The sequence below is a fragment of the Lepeophtheirus salmonis genome, chromosome 5 (assembly GCF_016086655.4).
Source record: "Lepeophtheirus salmonis chromosome 5, UVic_Lsal_1.4, whole genome shotgun sequence".
Lineage (NCBI taxonomy): Eukaryota > Metazoa > Arthropoda > Copepoda > Siphonostomatoida > Caligidae > Lepeophtheirus > Lepeophtheirus salmonis.
The window spans coordinates 70256954-70265125 of record NC_052135.2 but is presented as its reverse complement, the minus strand read 5'-3'; the positions used below and the strand labels follow the sequence as shown (position 1 = coordinate 70265125).

The window sequence follows — 8172 nt, the reverse complement described above, 5'->3', positions numbered from 1 at the left end:
CTTCGATATAGCACTTCAAAGGGTCACGAATATAGATGGAAGGTCTCATTATGTGGAAGGGCATACTTAAATAAAGAAAAGAAGCATTTCAAAACAAATTAAAATCATTAAATTAAAGCAGTCCAAATTTCCAGTTCGTTTAAAAACTCATTATATACCTTAGAGTATCAATTAGTTTTATTTAGATAAATTATAATATTTTTTGAAGTCGGATTCGGTACAAATTTTCCGACTCCTGACTCCACCAAAAAAGGCACCGACTCCACAGCCTTTGGCCCATATCTTTCAAATCTTTGAGAAATTTAACCGTAAGGAAACTAATTTCATTTAATATTTTAAATTGAAAAAAAAAAGTCATTATTAATTATCAACACAGGCTCTATTCACAGCCCTATAAAGTTGATACAATATCTTAAATTTTAATTTGCAATGAAAAGTTGTTTAATCCCTTAATCTTGCAATTAATATTTTCCCTAATTGATAACATGTATATTCTTAAAGTAATATAAAAATAGATTCATTTATAAAATAAAAAAGTTGTTACAATAACAATGTGCAATTGAGCTGAAGATTACATTAATTTGGACAAAACATTTTTAATATCAATATGGATTTGAATGTAAGAACAAATATTGGATAAGAAGATAAATTGTAATTAATTTAGATATTATGAAATAAATAATATTAAAAGACAAAAACGATGAGAGAAAATATCATGAGAATTAAGAGACGATGGCGAAATAGAACGAAAGGTATTCGAATCCTCCAATGTGACGAATTGAAGAGGGGCAGGATAATTGCCATAGGATTCTTATAGTTATCACATTCTTCAGAGAAATGAAACATAAGCTTTAATAAAATGATATTCGATTGAAGGCGGTAATAACATTTATTAAATATTGTTTGTCCTCCTGATTTAATTGTGTTGCCAAACTTTCAGCACATCCCTGACTATCAGTTGTATAGGATTGACGCATCCGGATAATTTCACGATATTTTTTCACAGTTGATTAATTGATAGGTTAATTGTCTAATTTCCGAATTTAATTTTTTATTTTCTTCCTTAAGTGATACAATCAGCTTCACGGCTTCGTCAAATCTTTCTTTTTTAACATATTTAAAAGAATGTACCCTTGCCCTATCACGATTAGACTTCAATAGCTGGCTATGTTTATCCCGGCATTGCTTCAATTCTTTTTTAATATACTTTAAGTCTTCACTGTGATCCTCGGTTTGTGTTTTTATAGAGGTGTTTGAGACATTTGAAAGATCAAGTTGTGATTTGTCTACATCATCAGATGTATTATCTAAGTTTTCATGAACTAAGGATATTGAAAATGGTTCATTACACCAGTTTTTATATTTTTCCATTGAATTGAAATTCTTAGGAGTTTTAAACTTTTTTTGAGTACGAACGACCAACGCTATTTTTCCATTTAAACTAGATTCATAAGGTAAGTCTTTAAAGTGTAATTGACAAAGTTCCATTAATTTCTTTTTAGTCAGACATTGCCTATAATCTCCTAAAGCGAAGTAAATATAAAGAACGTGACCAAATAATAGATCTTCTTTTTTGGATGGAAAGTTATTGTAATATTTCTCAACATGTAAAAATCCTAATCCTTTCGGACCACTTCTATTTTTTCTAGGACCCATTTTGTAAAATCTGCAAAAACAATTATATACTTTAATTTTTATACCATAACGATTATAGAGTTTTTTCACTTACATCATAAATTGAATAAAGTCTATAATTAAATGTAATACCATATTGGGGGTCCATATTTATACTCCATAAAATTGACCAATGTCCAAGAAATCTTGTTGAAACTTCATCAAATGTTTTAGAATAAAAAAAAACTTTATACCGTAATTGGATAAAACTTTATGGCAATGATAAACAGTGATATTTGAATGCAATTAAAGGAATATGTATTCAAAATCACTATGAAATGGCTAGATATGCACTGGTACTTTTTTTTAATTGATTAGGAATGAGAAAAGTAGGATAATTAGAGAAAAAATTATAATTATTTCCAATAATTAATAATTATTTATTGTCTATACTATGAAAATAAGATTATTTAACGATGTAATAATTTATCTTTAAAACCTATTTTATATTAGGCTCTTATATATAATATAATGAAATAAAAATAATAGAGATACATTTTTAATTAACTATAGACCGACAATAAGGTTTACATTTGTTTCTTCCTTTTGTATGTATGTGAAAAGATTTAAAAACATTTAGATTTGAAGGTGATAATTAAAGTTATTTGATGTAGTTTTACCTCTTGATTTCAGTGATACCAATATTTATCGGATAGCAACGCAGTAATTTGATTTTTCTACAGAAATCCGGAATTCCATCTCATTCTTGTATATACATAATATAGAATTATTTTTTTTACTGTAGATGGCGCTTTTTATATAACAATTATAGATAAAATACATAAGAGTTATAGTGCCCTCTGGAAGAGCACAAGCTTTGATCACGCAACCTGTAGTGATAAAAGACATCACTTGGCAAAATGAGAAATTCCTTATGGTAAACTAATATGAATTTTGTACATACGTTTATAATATTTGTGTAAGTTAATTGTAATTTTATATCAATATCATGTGGTATTTTATCCACTGTTCCATTTTGAGGTAATATTTGAATTCCCCCAAAATAATAAACTTACAGCGCAGAATCTCCAACTCAAAATGGAAGTAGATATTTGTTTAAGGGTCTTCTAAAGTAAATGTTCAAAAAATTATTGAATTAGTTATTTAAACCGAAGAATTTGCCCACAAGGATCTCACTAACCTACATCTTTAGGTGGGCTCAATTTTTATTTTTTATTAGTTCAATAATTAAAATGATCAAAGTATCACAGAATAAATTCCAGTCAAATATTTCTACTTCTGATTTCAGTTCTTTATTATACAGGGTGTCCACAATAAATTGGAACTACTTTAAACTTCATCCAGATCCATAATATGGATATTCGGGGTTAAATCCTACTAATATAAAAGGTTGCGTGAACAATACACTATAACTTCCACCACAATTGTTTTGACAACAAACAATAGTCATCATGGAACAAGCAAGGAGAGACACCATCCTCGAGTTGTCTCGCGCGGGACACAAGCCCTCTGCTATCTACAAGCTTCTTAACTACCCCAAGACCACGGGTCTTCAATACCTGGGAGGTTGAGGGGAAGGTCTGCCGCAAGGCCCACAACATGAGAAGTGACCGAATCTGCACTCCCGCTTCCTTGGAGGCCTCCGGAAATCCATCAAGGCTTCACCAGGGACTTCTTTGTCCAGGTTGGCCAAGCACCGTGGAGTGAGCAAGCAGCTGGTCTCCAAGGCTGTGAATAAGGACCTCGGGTACAGGTCATACTGAATGGCCAAACAACACATCCTCACGGCATCCATGAAGGCCACCAGGCTCCCCAACGTTAAGCGTCTCCTCAATGACCTGAATAGCCATGGGAGAAGAATCATATTCTTCTCCGACGAGAAGAACTGGACTGTCGACAGAGGCTACAACGTCCAGAATGACAGGTGGCTTGCCAAGGAGAGAGAAGAGGTCCCTGCGGTCACAAAGTTCCCGGCCTCCGTGATGACCCTGGGTGTCATCCGCAGCACCGGTGAGGTGATGCCTCCTTTCTTCTTCAATCCCAAGGAAAGGGTTAACGCGATAAGGTACTGTGAAGTCATGGAGGAGTTTGTCATCCCCTGCATGAAGGATACGGCCGCTGGGAGGGAGTTCATATTCCAACAAGACTCAGCGCCCGTACACATCGCCATGAGGACCACTAACCTCTTCAACTTTTTTTAATTCAACTCTTCGACATCACTTTCTGGGATCGCAACACCTGGCCCTCCAACTCCCCCGACCTCAATCTGTGTGATTACTACTGGTAGGGGAAGTTGGAAAAGGAGGTGTGCAAGGTCAGCTACAAGAGCATCGCGGCCCTGAAGGGATCCATTACGAGGGAGTGGAATGCTGTCGATTCCGCCGAAGTCATCAGGGCATGCAAATCCTTTAGGGGCAGGATGGAGAAGATGGTGGCTGCTGAGGGGGACATATTGAATAAATTTATTGTTTAATATCATGTGTTACTTTTTCATATTAACAAATACACTCCAAATTCCATTTTTATGAAGCAGGTTGAATTTTAAGATAGTTCCAATTTATCGTATGTTTGGAATCTTTATTTATTTAACTCTTCTATCGTTTTATATTTTTCCCTTCATGGATGCTATGTTCTTTGGAATTTTCTTTAAGAGACAAGTTAATGGCTTATTAAACTTCCTTACCGTGAATAACAGTAAATTTTTAAACACCGTAAATCAAATATCCCGGTGCATCCACATTTCAGAGATGCATTGGTGGGGCATGGGTTAAAATCGGGTGGGAACCACAGCTGTTGGGGCATCACCCCAATTCAAGATTTTATTTTTGCAGGCTGAAAAAAATTTACGGCAAATTTTTTAGAGTCTCTCTAATTTTTTTTTTCTAAATTTTTTGTAGTCAAAATATGAAAACAATATAAATTAAGTATTTAAAGTTATATTTATATTATAATTCATACATCGATTGGTGCAAGAAATACAAGATGACAAGATTTTGTTTATAGTGCAACAGCTGAAGCTAGCTACTCTGGATCCAAATCATCGTCGATATTCTTCTAGTATGATAGTGTCTTTAATCTGGCAAAAAAAAACTCCTATATGATATATCCCTATATATAATTACGCTTATGCTGATAACTCTTCCTCGATAACCTCATGGAGGGGGATATCCAGTATCCTTTACCACTATAAAAAAATACACTTGTTGTCTCAAAGAAAAATTTGCTATCTTGAATCCCAAATGACGACAATGAAGGAAATGCTTATCCGCCTCATGATTTGGGTGAGACTTAAGGACTCTTGAAGATTTGTAGCTATTCAGAAATATATACCTTTACTTTTTACGAGTCACAAAACAGAACGGAATTGGAAATGTAAAGCTATACTTTTAATAAAATATGACATTAATACAGTAGCCTTAATTAATGTCCATTAAAGAATGGCATTATCAGAAGTCCAAAGCATCACAACTGCAATCATCAATAAACTATTCACTTTTGAGTAACTAAATAAAGGTAAGCTTCAGAGCTTTCGTCGGGGGTGATCATCCGTAAATATTAAATAATTAACCAATCTTGGTATATCAGATATTATATATAGGTAACATTTCATTGCGGTTGATGAACAACAAGGCTTGTATACAAGTTATTATAATACCCTATTTTAACTTCGGGAATAATTATAATTCAATAAACTTTTACATATTCATGTTACACCAGAAATGTTATAGTTAGACATCGAAGTGTGAACTTGGATTCGATACGTGCCACTATACGTAGAATTGAGTCCATATTTTGAAGAATTGAAACTTGACTTCATCTCACAATCAATGACTTGACTTTGATACACTCGATAGCTAAGACTCTTTACTAGACTAGCACATGAATGCTATCAAATTCTAAAAAAATACTCAATACCATGGTCCATATCAGAGGCATATCATAGCCCATCGGTGACATTGCCCATCCCCGCCCCACATTTTTGATATAGTGATTAAGTAATACCACTTAAAAAAATGCATTATAATCTACTAATTTTGAAAGTCAAAATTGTATTGTTTTTTTACTATTTGTCTTGAAAAAGATTATTCGTTCAAATTATTCTAAAATGGACGTTTGTCTCAAATTTGGTATTTATATTAAAAAAACCATATTGTCAAATATCCCACACCACTTGAAAATACATTCTGGGGATAGTCCTATATAATTATTGACATGGAATTAACTCGAAATCCGAGGATTCCATCAAATATTCAAAGACTTGGGATTTGTGAGCAAAGTATATTATCTACCTCGTAGACTTTTACATTTTACAGTAAAAATTAGAGTAAATTAACGCCAGCAACGAATGCTAATGAAATGATAAAAAATATGGAATCTTATTTATCTGAAATTTTTTATTTCTTTTATTTGTTTTTCTAATTTTTTTATTTTTAATTCAAAATGTTTGTTCCTCAATTCATAAAAATTACTTTCTAATACCAAATTTCTTTTCTTTAATTTTTCGTTCGCCAAAATTTTTTCTTCTGTTTCTGGAGAAACCTTTTGAGTTGATTTAGGATTATCAATATCTAAAATAATATTTAAAAATAATAGTACATTTTACAATTTTGCTGATGAATTAAGAGAACTTACATGAATCTTCTGGATTAATGGGCGGTGATAATATACGTTTGATTCTCCCAATTAATTGTGGGGAACATGAGTCCTTAAGGGCTTTGAATTTTAAATTTTTCCAACAAGCTTTTAGTTGAGATACAGATATTTGAACTTGAATACATTGGCGAGTATTGTAGAAGCTACACACTTGGTTCCAAGCCTTTTCTTTTACTGTTCTTGTCGCGGGGTCCGTTTTTTTACTCTCAATTAAGCTTGAATACTTCTCCATAAGACCAACTATTACGTTTATCTCACGGTTGGTATAATTACTCCTTCTTTGTTCAGACATGATGATTTCTTATTCTAACTGATGGATTTTTCCTTAAAAAAAATCAATTTCAAGGAATTAAATACCGGATCCCTGATAAGTTATTTTTGTTGAACAAGTATTTTGTATTCGGATTCCTATCTACTTTTCATATAGATAAAAATCCGTTATTTCAATATTCTTTTTTATAAGCCTACCTTATTTATTAATTTGGATAAAGTAATAACCTTGTATACTTTTTTTTTATCGAAACACTGAATAATGTGTACTTTATTGAAATATATGTGGCCCGTCAACACAAAAATAAGCCGGGATAATACTTCTCAAAATTGAATGTAGATTACATATTTTGTATTCCTATACAAATTTTTCTTAATTTCTATCTTAAAATTATATTGATTAACCCTTCGAAGGCACTTAAATTAGAGAAAAATTCAAACTTCACAATAAAAGAATAAGGAGATGATAAATTTGATTTGAACGGCCATATTGGGACTCATATAAGTCTCTCAAATCAAATAAAAGCTCTTAACTATAGGTAAAATGATTGGGTATCTTAGACCATCCTCAGATTTAAATATAAAGCCTATACGTGAGCCAAATATATCTGTGAAATAGTGACATGTACGAATAATATATGAAGTAAAAAATAAATTGGGATTTTCACCTTTTTCTTGATTTTTGTTCAATATGGCTTTTATGTTGAAACACCATATATGTATATACATTTCTTGCTATGCGAAGCGATAGGAATAATATACTTGTGAGTTTGTCTCTTATGCAGTATCAGAGAGGGATCGAGCTACAGACTAAGGATGAATCCGGAGGTGAATTTGATCGTTTCTCCTTGGGTTGCAGCCATCATGTCCTGTATCACGGCTCTTCCTTATATCTATCATGACGGTATAACAGTGTTAACTTTGTCAAGCCTGACGAGACGAAATCATTTCTTTAACGAAACTTTTTTTCCTGACGAAGACAAAATCTAACAAAATCATGACAAAGCCGAGACACAGATCTGACAAAAATCATGACGAAAACGAAATAAAAAATAACTACGCTGAAACAATGACAATTTCTGACGAAGATTATTATTATGACACTGATGAAACTCTGACAAAAACTAATGACTTACGATTACAAACCCACAAAATATCAATGCAATTACTGATGTTTATGGTTCGTGAGACATACTCCCATGGTCTTACAACAAACTCATAACACAAAACTTTTTTTTAAGGCATACTAAATTTAATTAATGATTAAGTGTCTGTGTAATATGTATTTAGGTATTACCGACAATGTGGAAAATGCACGTTAGAGTAGGCAAAATGTCTGGATCTATAAAATTTCGAAAACAGTCGTCAATGGTCGTTTTAACTTCATTCACATTGTCAGGGGTAATTTGATTATTAAAAAATTCAATGCCAAACAATTTGATCGTTAAGGACTTGATTATGATACAACTTGATTGCTATCAATTTGATATTTCGGTAAATTTTCGTAGAAATTTATATACATAGTGTACACATAATCAAACTAACTATTGTATGATAAGAAATTGTCACGAAAGACTCAAATCTATTTTGCAAAATATACTTCGGCCTCAGAAC

General features: G+C 32.4%; 2 long non-coding RNA genes across 2 annotated transcripts; one reads left to right on the top strand and one right to left on the bottom strand.

The window, feature by feature from the left end:
- Positions 1-467: 467 nt before the first annotated feature.
- On the bottom strand, positions 468-2419 carry LOC121118506 (uncharacterized). Its single transcript, XR_011780380.1, has 3 exons — positions 2295-2419; positions 1730-1830; positions 468-1666 (listed from the first exon to the last, which is right to left on the bottom strand). It is a non-coding gene; the product is annotated as an uncharacterized lncRNA (long non-coding RNA).
- Positions 2420-2797: 378 nt separating this feature from the next.
- Positions 2798-6111, top strand: LOC139905527 (uncharacterized). Its single transcript, XR_011780381.1, has 2 exons — positions 2798-2827; positions 2924-6111. It is a non-coding gene; the product is annotated as an uncharacterized lncRNA (long non-coding RNA).
- Positions 6112-8172: the final 2061 nt, after the last annotated feature.